Source organism: Uranotaenia lowii, chromosome 2, assembly GCF_029784155.1.
Source record: "Uranotaenia lowii strain MFRU-FL chromosome 2, ASM2978415v1, whole genome shotgun sequence".
NCBI lineage: Eukaryota > Metazoa > Arthropoda > Insecta > Diptera > Culicidae > Uranotaenia > Uranotaenia lowii.
Window position 1 is genome coordinate 271,481,569 of NC_073692.1, and position 12,870 is coordinate 271,494,438.

The window sequence follows — 12,870 nt, forward strand, 5'->3', positions numbered from 1 at the left end:
CTGGCTAACGAAGTAAAACCATCATGAGATTAAACTTAACGTATAATCTGTTAGTATATATCGTAGGTTGCGAAGGGTACATAAAAGATAACTCTTTTTAGGCTTTTAAAAACAGCGAAAACCTTAGTTTTCGTTTTGAAAATTTTTGTTTTTTTCCACAGGAGCAGAATTTTGGCAAATCAATATATTTTATACAAAATAATCAGCAAATACATACTTTAATATACTCGGGACCTTACCACGAGCAGATATGGTTTTGGATTCAAACGCTGGAGTTTGTATACAATAGGGTATTTCATAAGTTTTGTCGTTCATCAGAAATCATCTGTCCCATAGCCACGGAACCGGCTATACCGCTTACGAGCTGTGGAACTAGCTTAAAATTGTTGTTTGAGGTTAGGTTTGAAAGACTCATTACTAGGCAACACTTTCAGCTTATCGGAGGATTTTGTTTTGGAAATTTCAGTGATCTAGCCTTAGTTTTTCGCCTATTGAAAATTAAAAATGCTGGTATGAGACTTAACTTCCCCGATGACCCTTAGCCAAAGTTGCCGATCATATGCTTCACTCCAATGCTTGATTTGAACTTTGTGGACATTTTTGACAGTGTGCAATACTTTTCCACAACTCACACACAGTAATTCTTCAAATAATCAACGGGTTTGTCAGCTATCAATTTGATAATGATGGATTTTGAATAAAACTGTGCAAAATTATTGTTTCCTTTTTCTCTTGCATTGTAAATATTTCAAAAACGCGTAGATTTTAAAATTTGAAAAAAATAGGTCAGATAGTACTTTTCAAAGGTAACAAAATGCTGTCAAAATTTTGAATGTCCGATTACTAGTAAACGAGCTATTAGCAAAAGAAAGTGTCCCATTTCTAAAAGAACTAAGCTTTATTATATTCATGTCAACATCAACGTGGCTTTTATTAATTTACTTTTTTTTTGTAACAGTGAATGATTTTGCATTCGTTTAGAAGTTGGAAACAACTCTTTTTACTTTACCGAGCAGTACATGAAAATATATTTCAGATGTTTTAAATTCACCTTGAAAATTCATTAGCGGAAGATGGCTTATCTTTATCAATTTTATTAGAGACGCCCCGTAATGAATTCAAACTATTAGCTGTTGATTGTTAAAAAATTTAATCAATTCAGAAATATTATAATTAGTTTAAAAAAAAAACAAATACTGATTTTAGTAACGCGCCTAGCATCACTGGTGAGGCCGTCAGCTCATCAAAGTTTGAGGTTATGGCTGAGGCCAATTTTTCGCCAATACTGGCGCCCGTATATACCCTTATAGGTACATTAACAAAATTAGAGTAATACTGATTTTGTAAAAAAAACATCAAGTGGTGTTATTTTTTAATTCGTTCTTTGTTCATATTTTTGAAGCTCATCGTCCAAATCGCGTCATTGTTATTTTGTGCTATGGTAATCAGAAATTTATCGGTGCGATTGACCAATTTTATTAATTGCGAAATGTCCCTGCATTGAGTGTAAATTTTCTCATGTGGTTTTGAATCGAACGAATAAATAATTACAACCTAACAGATAATTTATCGCTTGGACTAGCGTACAACTTTCTTCGGGCTGCGTCGCATCGTTGGAAGTGTAGGAAGATATTTACTTAACGTTACTTACACTGATTACCATAGATTTTTGCAGCACTTGTACTGACGCCCTATGAAAAACGGCGATCTTCCGTTTCTTCTTTGCTAACGAAATACGATGCGAACAGCACAAGTGCATAAGGTCTGTTAGGCCACGACGACGCGTACTGGCGTCATCCATCCGATGGTCGTTTTTCCGACATTTTCCGGCTCCGGCTCCGGTGTGCTTCACTTTGTTGTTTTCACCTTGGCAAGTAAAATGAGATACCCTTTGAGCGTCCAACTACTAACAGCGCGGATGCTGCTAAGTAGAAGCAAAGCAAAGTCAACTACAGCTGAAGAGATTCCGCTGAATGAAATTAATCAACATTTGCAGTTTCTGGGTGTTTTTCCTAACCGCCAAGTCGAGCGAGGATGAAAAACACTTCCATGTTCCGTCTTACATTGAAGAACAAAAACGTTTTCTTTATGCAAAATTGCGATGCCGACTATTTTTTGGCACCGAATAATAATGGTTGAAAATTTAAATGATTGTGATAAAATGTGTGCATCAAATCAACTGTAATCGCACGTGACATCAATTCAAATTTAACGCAATGCAAACATATGAGCTGCCATTTATGTTCGTTGTGGTTACATTGGTGGATACATTGGTGATGACGGCGCTTGGCTCCAAAGTTGACATTTTTCAAAGCAGTTGAAGATGTGTGCTGCAAATCAGCATATCATTAGACCATCATGTCAGACTGTAAATAAAGAAATATGTTGGTATAGCACTAGCAGACACAAACACGTGCCCAATGAAATTGAACATTGCTTGAGTTGGATGCGAAAATTCGTATCAAATTCGATTGACTAGAGACTTTTGAACGAAAGCCGGGTAGAAGCTGCAATTGCTGGTCAACAACAAGTTTTAATAACAACAAGCTCCCCTTCATTAAAACGTAACAAGTATATGAATAAGTATACCTTTTTTAAGGCAGTTTTACATCTTTTGGAATTCCGATCAAACAAAAAGATACTTTCGTTCTACTGGAAAGCTATCAAACTAAGTTAACTATCAAGAAATGTTTTAGGAACCCATAAATCAAAACGTTGCATTTCAATTAGTTTTGAATTTAATTATTACCTTTTTTAATTTTGAATTGACGGCTCTGTATCTATATTAATGAAGCTTTTTGATAAGTTCTTCTATTTATTAGTGTTCCGAAAAGCCCAAATATATTTTATTTAAAAAAAAATGGGTTCCAAATATGTAAGGTCCTAAACAGTGAAAGGCGTATTTTTTTCTGCGGACAGAGTCCTTGGTCAGTTTTTGTGCTTTTTATATAACACTGACTGATTGCAGTTCAGCTTAGATTCAAAAAGTGACTGGAATAGTATTTATTTAGTTTCCTTGCTCTATGGAGCCACCTTTTTCTAATCTAAGCTACACTCGTTTAAAACATTTTGGAAAGTTTCAAAGGTGATGGAAAGTATTACAGAAACATGATTTATCAAAGAAAGAAAGAACATAAGCCGTAAATATCATGAATTTTTCGAAAAAGATACAACGGCTCACCGGCAGGACTTGATAGAGAAACAAGAGAGATCAATAATGGGAAAAATCACATGCGGAATATACATACATGATGTTTCGATAGAAGGTCCAGCAGTTAATCGGCGGAGCTCGACGTGTACGCCGTGTCGGTCGATTTCATCATGTTCACCGTGGTGAAATTGGCTAACGCGTCGTTGTACTGAAGTGAAGATAGCGGGTTCAAGTCCTGCCGAGGAGCCGTTGTATCATTTTCAAAAAATTCATGATATTTACGGCTTATGTTCTCTCTTTCTTTGATAGCTCATGTTTCTCTAATACTTTCCATGACCTCCGAAAATTTGATTATTTTTAGGGTACAAAGATGTACCAGGACAAATCATAACATTAGTATTTATCTTGGAAATGGATTCATTTAATCGCCTCATGCACAGTTTTCTGCTAGGGAGATACAAATCTGCCATCTTTCTTAAATTTATTTTTTTTAAATTTAGATGTGAGATAAATTCAACCGTAAATTAAATATAAGTATTATGAACAAATATTTTTTATAAATTTTTTCTCTCAGCTGCTCAATGAGAATTGAATTATTTATTAATTTATTAATTTTTTTTATTTATTTATTCATTTATTTATTTGATAACATATCAACGGATCACAACGGATCACAGGTGGAGTCCCAATATAAAACAAAATAGTTTAAATTATATTTCTATAAACGGGATTACACACTACGCTGTTCTCGATGCAGTCAAAATTCTTCTTTTAAATAAATCCCTCGATGTATCAAAATCAAAATGTTCGGAATAACGATTGAAGGTCCTGATATCGCCAATCAGCCACTATTAGCCCCATAGTTGTTTTGACGAAGGGGAATGTAGAGCTGTAAATTCCGGTCTCGAAGTCCTCGAGGACAAACACCGAGGTTAATCGATTCCAAAAGCGAAGGACAGTCAATTCTCGACGCCAAAATATCGGAGACAAATAATGCTCGAGTGGCTCCTCGGCGGGCTTGTAGCGTGTCCAGGCAAATAAGGCTGCAGCGATTCTCGTAGCTTGGAAGGTGGAACGGGTCAGACCAGTACAAATGGCGTAGAGCATGCCGCATAAAACATCGTTGTACACTGTACAGCCTCGATCCTATCAGCGCCATTCTGGTAGAAAGAGCTCCAAACAGCCGATGCATACTCCAGGATGGAGCGAACAGTAGAGGATTTTTAAACAGTATACGTCTTTAAAATCCTTCGTTACACGGAATATAAAGCCCAAGCATCGAGAAACTTTATCAACTATATAGTTGGTATGTGTCTTGAAGTCCAATTTTGGATCAAGAATCACCCCTAAATCCTTGATGCACAGAAAAAAATATGGACAATTACGTGTCATTGAAAATGGTTACCTTTAAAATAATTCAACCTGTAATTTCGAAATCACGTAATTTTCAATTGATTGGTTGAAAAGTAAATGATAAATCATTTGATATTACAGCAAATGTCCTGTAACAAAAAGGAGCAGGACATGTACTGTAGCTTTACAGGTGGAAGCATTATTTTTAAGTGAGAACATTATTTACAGGCTGGTTTGGATTTTAGGACTGCAAAATTCGAGTGATTGTGGCCAGTGTTTGTGGCACCACACACAAAATTTCGAGATTCAACTTATTAAAAATATTCGGTTACTTCCAGTTAGCAAAAATTAAATATTTTTTTACTGTCAAGTTAGCACTTCCTCATCGAATCTGGTTGGTTGCTCTATTTGAGTAAAAATAACCCATTTGCTACTAATTTTAGTAATAAATGTTAGCATGGACACAAACCGTTGTCGTTTTCTGGTTTCATTTGTTTTTGTTTTTCCTGCGTTCGGTCGGTCCGGTCGGTCGGTTCGGTTGCGATTTTTAAACGGGAAAAAAGTGATGAAAAGAAAAGTTCCACCTAAAAAAACTTCAATAGTGGACAATCGGCATTAAGGTAGGGAGTGGACAAGGATACTACCCCATTCCGGATTACCAGCGCATCCTACCAGCATGCGAAGATAAAATCTCATCTCATCCGAGGACTTACTGGTTAACAAAATCAGAAGGTGATTCTATTTGCCGTTCCCGGGAAGTTCTGCCCAGGTACGCCGAGAAAGCGGCTCATTTGAAAGCGACATGAGTGGAGAAATTTTCGATCAACGAAAGTCAAGCGGCAAGGCCTACAAAGTCGCTGGAAAGGTGAGTCCCATTTACTGTGTTCAAAATAATCGGACACCGAAATCCTTCCTCTGGGAGGTTTACACTTCTAACCGATTCGTTTAATGCTACTATAGAAAGGTAGTACCATTCGATTAATGCAATCTGATGGTATTGGTTTGTCTTGCTTCCCAAAAAACTATAATGCGGGATACGAAATCAAACTTCCGGATGAGAAAAAAAGGATAACAAATTTAGAAATACGTTGAGCCAATTGATACTAGCGAGATTTATGTAAGTTATTGATTTTGAAAACTTTACTCTACCGTTTTTTTTAGATAGAACATAGCGGATAAGGAACTGAATGCGCTGCCAAGAAAGGCGGAAATCTCTAAAGAAGAGGACGGAAACGCCCGAAAGCTGCACGGTTATATACGTTATGATTACTACTTTCTGAGGGTTGGAATCATCTTCTGGTTTGACGAGCGATCTTCTTGCATGGAAATAGCGAAGACTAAAGAGGGTCGCACGAAGACGGCGGTAAAAGGATAATCAAACAAAACCCTTACTGTACCGGATTCGGACCAGGCTTGACGTAGCTCTTCGGCGGCTTACAATGCTTCGAACGCAAGTTCGTATGGAAAATATCACTGTCGTTTTTATTTTGATTAATTACACTTTTATTACAGATAGTTGCAAGAAAAATTAAATGGACTAAACTAATCAGTTACCGAATCGGCTAAAATGATCAACATTGAAAGGTCTGTTGCGCAGTGCCGAATAACTGGTAAGCATTTATGTAAATTGTTTAAGCTTTTTAAAACAACTGTTTCTGAGTTTTGCAATTAATTTTCTATACTTAACCATCCTTAAGTCAATTTTTTTTATCAAAAATGTTAGATTTATAACTGGTTTCTCTAGTAGCTGTTTGTTTTTATTCAAAACATCGAGATTTTAAATTCCAAGAAATTGAAAATAAAATAAAACTAACATCAAATTGAATACGCATTCATTATCAAAATCGACTTTTTGAAACCTGAAATTTCAATTCAGATTTAGTTTCTAAAATGAGATGGTTGTGTAAATCTAAAATTCGAAACATGGTTGTAAGTCGCGAATGCCATAAAGATGGTAAAACGACTCTAATCGAAACAAAAAAAAAAAAAGAAACATGGTTGTAAAATCTGAAATAAGAATCTTTATAAATATTTGATATTATTTAAAAACCATTCAAAAACCAATATTTATTCTAAAACCTTTCAGCTTCATCGTTGAACGCAAATATGTGATGTACATTGCGACAATCAATATTGTTACGGACAAGTACCTCATACGTGTAATGAACGGGAGGAAAGGTTTAGGTGTGCGGAGGACAATGATGGGCAACTGGACACTAAGTTGAAAACAAAATTGCAATGGTAAGAAGAATAAAATGTGATGTTAATATGAAAAATAAAACTAATGTTTATTTATTTTTCAATTTTCAGGGTACCGTGAGCCAGGTGAGCAGGTTCTTTGGTGTTCATGAAACACCATCTGCGAATGTTTCGGCAAGCATAGCGGAAGCTGTCATTATGCTTCTGTGCGGTTCCATCCCCTCTTCAATTCCACGCCAGATGAAACTCAAAATGTGAAAATCTAAGTAAATCCGGCGTGTACGTAATAAATTAAAAATCAATCCAAAAAATGTATTTCTCATTTACTTATTGGAAAATCACAATAAACCTTACACGGGTAATTTAAAATCTGAATTTTACAAAATTCTAGTAATTTTATGAAATTTTCTGTTTTGCTCAAATTTATAATGAATCAAAACAATAAAATTACGTGCAGATTATTTTACTGGTCGCTGAAATTACAGGTCGCTTGTAATTACAGTTTGCTTGCAATTACAGGTCGCCTGCAATTACAGGCCTGTAATTTTAAACTTGCCTATGAATTGCATGTCCTCGACCTGTAAAATTATGGTAAATGTCCTGCTCCTTTTTGTTACAGGACATTTGCTGTAAATTTACAGAAAATAATTTTTTCTGTGTGTGGTTCACACGAGCGATTGGATGGTCTAAAAGAAAATAATATGCAGATATAGGGTGCCGTTTGCGCGAAAAAGTTATGACGGAACATTTACTGCGATTCAACGTCAGGCAGTTGTCCTTGCACCAGGTAGCAAACAAGTGGAATTGCCTTTGCAGTGAAGCAGTGTCCTGTAACCGTTGTTACAAAAGGTATTAGTTCGTTTTTCAAATATTTTAAATTGTTATAGGTGAGCTGTTGTGTATGTTGTTAAATTTAAGGGAAATACACAGAAAAAAATAATGACAATTACGTGTCATTGAAAGGGTTTCCCTGTAAAATAAAACAGCCTGTAATCAAAAGAACATTTAATTTTAAGTTGATTTCAGTTAAAAATACAGCAAATGTCCTGTAACAAAAAGGAGCATGACATTTACTGTAGTTTTACAGGTCACAGTCTATTATTCTTAAGTGAGCAGATTATATACAGGTTGGTTTAAATTACTGTACTGTGAAATTTCTAAGATTTGTCAATCAAAACAAAACAAAATTTATCTGTGTTAGCAATTTATCGACTGTTTGTTCCATAAAGTGGTCGTGCTTTGGAGACTAACGGGAATTACATTCGCTGGATAAGCTTCGCGTATGCGTAGCGATAATACGTAACACAGCCGTAATCTTGACAAAAAAACATCTACTGGAAAAACTTGGTCCCCAAACCAAAAACGACAAACAACAACAAATAAATGGTAAAGTTTGTATATCAATTCGTCAGATTATTCTTGTGTGCTCTCTACTTTTTTTTCTAACGTTGCTAAATGGATGTTGCCTAAATAAAATATAGGCAGCGAGCCGAGTTTTTTCAGTGAGACAAACAGCTTAGCGGAAGTGTCGTTTAATATCCGGGACTAAACGGATGGCTGTCAAATTTCAAGCGAAACGAATTTCGCTGGCTTCATAGTCCATGGACCGATTGAGTTTGCCCTCGGAAGTAGGAGCATGCGGCGCAACGCCTCCCGGTTCTCGATTGGCGACTCCCAGAGGCGTTGGAAGTTTGGAACCGCATCGGTTGGGATTTCCTCTCAGGGTACACCGGGAGCGATTCCAATGGTCCTTTTATAGAATTGCTTCCAAAGTTGATCGCGAGTAAGTAACTTCTAGCCTCAATTTTGTTCTATTATCAATTGAACTTTAAAAATGTTACTTTTAGCTTTTACCAGTACTACTGGAGATTCGGTACTGGCGGAGAATTTGGACATTGTTTGCCTGGACCTAGAACGATTCCTATCCTATATAGGTTTCTCTTCGTTACCGGGTGTTGAGAAGTGATTTCGATACCTTCTAGATCGAAACTCGTCCATGGTTCCGCTATAGCCAGTTTCATTTAAGTATATCACATAACTATCATTTGCAACGCATTCTGGGCTGACCATACGAAATTGATGCTGCCCATCGGAATAAATTTAAGTTGCCACAAGATGCTGGACTAGTGGGAGGAATGTTTTGGCCACCGTTTCCACCAACCCTAGAATATCGTCCTCATTATAGTCCCACATATGCACTAAAAAGCTTATCAATGGACACTTTGGCAAAAAAAGTAAGTATTCTTAAATTAATTTCGACAAGACTTTATATTTGACCTTTGAACTTTTCAGTGGTAAATGTTTAACAGGCCCTCTGAGCCAACGTTTCGAAATAGCACTAGCAATGAGATTAGCAACAGTAGTTCCGATGTCGAACATAGCCATTCGCGAAGCATCATTTATTTGTTTAAGAACGAAATCAACATCGAACTGGACAGGGCATTTTGGATATGTGGTGATTACAAGCAAGGCTAAGGAAAACCAGACTAAATAGTACGGTGTGAACATACTTCGCAACAATAAAAAAGCTCTGGCAGAATGTGGATGCACTTCGCATGAAAACACAAAGTTATTCGTAGCAAAATAATAAAAAAAAATCATCAGGTAAAAAAAAAGTTTTAAAAAGGCTTAGTTGTAATTAACCCAGATTTTTGTTATCTTTTTAGGTAAATGAAACGGAATCCAGTTGAGAATTGTTTAATTGTAGAAGTACAACTTTGAAGGAGCAGGAGGTTCAACACTCAAGCTCAACTACAGTAAATTTGAAGGATTGTATCAAAAGTGATAGTACTGGCACAAGCGAACGATATTCGCAATTTTTTAGATTATTGACTGCGATGCTGACTGGTCACTAAAATACAACCCGTATGTTGTAAGAGCTTCAAAACGCTCCGAAACCAGCTGGCGTGGCTTGACCAACTTCAGAAACTGGAATGCTTTTTTCAATTGAAAACGTTATTTATGGCAAGCAATTATATTTTATTTAGAATTTAATACTACATAGCTTCTAATGGTTAAAATATTAACTATTAGCAATAAATTATAAAATTGAATCGAGAAAATCGATTTCACAGATTTTATAAGTTTCGATGATTTCTCGATTGATTATTAACTTTTCTGAATACTACGCATATGAATTTAAAGAGTTTAAGGAAGATAATTTTTTTTTTGTTTGTTATGGGAGTTTAACAAGGAGTGTCATTGTACAACAGTAACTTATTTGTAGGATATAACTTTAATAAGGCTCGTTGTTTTCTATTTTTTCAAAGCGAAAAAATCATTTCAACTCGAATTAAATTTCAAAATATGTGATGAGGTCTCTCATACAGAGCTAGGTTAACTTGAGATTTTATTTTCTTCTAACGTGACTTTATTAAAATTTACTTTGTATGTAGTAGTGGTAAGAAGTAGTAGTAGCAATTCACCTCAGCTTATTATCTTTATTTATTGGGATCCCACCCAAGCGTATGCCAGTTCGGTATAATGTGTAGGAGAAAATTCACAGAATACGACTAAATAATAATAAATAGTACTCATCACAAAAAGATTGTTTTAATTTTGAGATGAAAAATCACAATTTAATCAGATTGCTAAAAAATAAACAAAACGAAATCCAATAGGAACGTTATTTCCAAATTTACAGCCCTGTAATTTTAAAGCAGCCTGTAAAAACATCGTCACTTTAAAAATAAACGACACGTAATTTTTTTTTCGACCTGTAAAATTACGATCAATGTCCTGCTCCTTTTTGTTACAGGACATTTACTGTAATTTTAAAGAAAATAATTTTTGCTGTGTAGGGAAAATTATATGTATTAGCTAGTTTGGTTTGAATTTTGAATAACAAATACACATTATTGTTAGTTTATAATCAGGCGGGCTTCAGCGGGGGTGTTCAACAAAATGTTCATAGTAGTATGAACATGTAGGGGTGGTTCGCCATGTTGGGTGGCATAACTATTGAAGAAATGGTAAAAGGAAGGGATGAAGATGACCTAGCTTCCGCTATAGGTCATTTTCATTTTGGCGTTCGTGTGTGAATGTTGTGAGTGTCTGAAAAATAAAAAGTACGTTTTTTGTGGCATTTCCGGTTGAGATCAACGTAGATCATTCAGGGCCTTGTATTCTCGGATCGATTTTTCGATCATAAAAACGTCCTCCGAGACCTCACACGCGCACACGATTCGGCCTAGGTAGTCTTTGACTGCCTACGTCTAATCCGTAAAAGACCCGACTCTCTGGTTCCGTGGAACCATCATAGTAAAGGAGAGAAGTCTCAGGCCCGACGGGCCTTAATCATAAAGGAGACCCCCTCTTGGCGCAACCAATACGGCCTTGCTGTGGTCCGCCGATAGTGTCAAAGAGGGAAGACGCCAGTGCTTACCATTTCGAGTGCCCAAAAGCTACAAATTGGGTACACATCGCCACGTCTCGGTCACCATAGTTACCTGAGAAACACCAGAGCTCCATCCAGCAGTTCCACGACCAGTATCCTGCAAGCGCGCCAACGAGAAAAATCCGTCGACGGTATGTACACCCTCAAAAGTCAGTGATGCTATCCCTGAACCACACCCACACCCACACCCACACTGTAGTAAAAATAAAAACCCAGATCCAAAATTAATTTTCATACTTCTCATTTAGCAAGAAACTCCACAGTTTGCCTCTTAAAATTTGTTCCGCGTTCCCTCCATTTACCCAGTAGTAGGCCGACCCTGAGACCCTGAGGGGTCTCCTGCTACTGAGCTAGTTCCCGGGAGTATTGGGCCAGAAGGTTTTAGTCCTCTGGGGTTTTAATTGCGTTGAACAATTTTAGATCGTAGGCATAGGCGAGTTTCGGTCCGTCAAGCATAAGAAGAACATCATTAAAATAAATTAGAAAAACAATCGGTCCAAGATGGCTTCCTTGTGGAACCCCTGATGTGGCAGGGAACTGTCTGCAATACGAATTAGCCGATCTAACGGTGAGTTTCCTTCCGCTCAGGTAACTGCGAAACCAGTCTAATAAGGAACTGCAGATGCCTAGACGTCCGAGTTTGGCAATAGCTATTCCATGATTTACCTTATCAAAGGCAGCGGACAAATCCGTATAAATTACGTCAGTTTGGATACCCGCTGTAAAGCTGTCTTGCACAAAAGATGTAAAAGTCAATAAGTTTGCACTCGCAGAGCGCTTGGGCATAAAACCATGTTGATCGTTTGAAATGTATTGCTCACAAAAAGAGAAGATAGGATCCAATAGAACCAGTTCGAATAATTTCGCAATGGCACATAAGGCGGAAATTCCTCTGTAGTTATTCACGTCCCTTCTGTCCCCTTTTTTGTGCACATGGAACATGTAAGCATCCTTCCACAGCAAAGAATAGACAGCTTTTTCGAGCGATGCTTGGAATATTCGTTTAATAGGAAACAATAAATGAGGCATGCAGCATTTCAAAAATGTGGCAGGTATTCCGTCCGGGCCCGAGGAAAGGAAGTTTTTCATTTCAGCAGTCGCCTTCAAGATAGTTCCTTCTTCTATGGCAATGTTGTTTAGAGAGAAGTTCAGAAAAGGGACATTTCTTACAGCGTTAACTATTTGATCGGCAGAGATTGTTTCATAAGTGAAAACACTAGAAATTTTTTTAGTGAGCAGATTACAAATATCAAGGTCCGAACAAGCCGTTTCGCCATCCAGGAACATAGAGGTTGGTAGCCCAGACTCATTCCGCTGACCCTTGACATGTTTCCAGAACGATTTGGGACGTTTCTTGAAGTTACGTTGCAGTCGCGTCAAATAACGGGTGTTAAATAAAAAATGAGAATGTTTTCAATACCTTTCAGTAACTCAAATAAAGAGCGTAAAATTTTCTTCCTCCAAGAAAATTGCTCTTTGGGCTCCCTATAAACAGTAGGCGTGTTTGGTTTTGCTAGTTTGAATTTAGTCAAAGCAAAGATGGCGTCGAAACAGCACGTGCTCCGCGAACGCATTGTACGGTTCTACAAAACGCATTTCCAGCAAGGAAAAAAGTTCACGGTGGCCCATTTTAAGCAATAAAATGTACCTGTCAGTACGGTATATCGTAACCTGGGTTCCCTGAACGTAGAGCGGAAGGTCGGAAGTGGTCGTCCGGTGACGATAATGACGAAGCAGAGGAAGACATCGTTGAAGAAGCTGTTTGACAACA

At 37.1% G+C, this 12,870-nt stretch overlaps 2 long non-coding RNA genes across 2 annotated transcripts; both read left to right on the forward strand.

The window, feature by feature from the left end:
- Positions 1 to 5,074: 5,074 nt before the first annotated feature.
- Positions 5,075 to 6,719, forward strand: LOC129744030 (uncharacterized). Its single transcript, XR_008736784.1, has 4 exons — positions 5,075 to 5,369; positions 5,666 to 5,958; positions 6,017 to 6,114; positions 6,591 to 6,719. It is a non-coding gene; the product is annotated as an uncharacterized LOC129744030 (long non-coding RNA).
- Positions 6,720 to 8,164: 1,445 nt separating this feature from the next.
- On the forward strand, positions 8,165 to 9,097 carry LOC129744192 (uncharacterized). The gene is made up of 3 exons (XR_008736846.1): positions 8,165 to 8,486; positions 8,551 to 8,937; positions 8,996 to 9,097. It is a non-coding gene; the product is annotated as an uncharacterized LOC129744192 (long non-coding RNA).
- Positions 9,098 to 12,870: the final 3,773 nt, after the last annotated feature.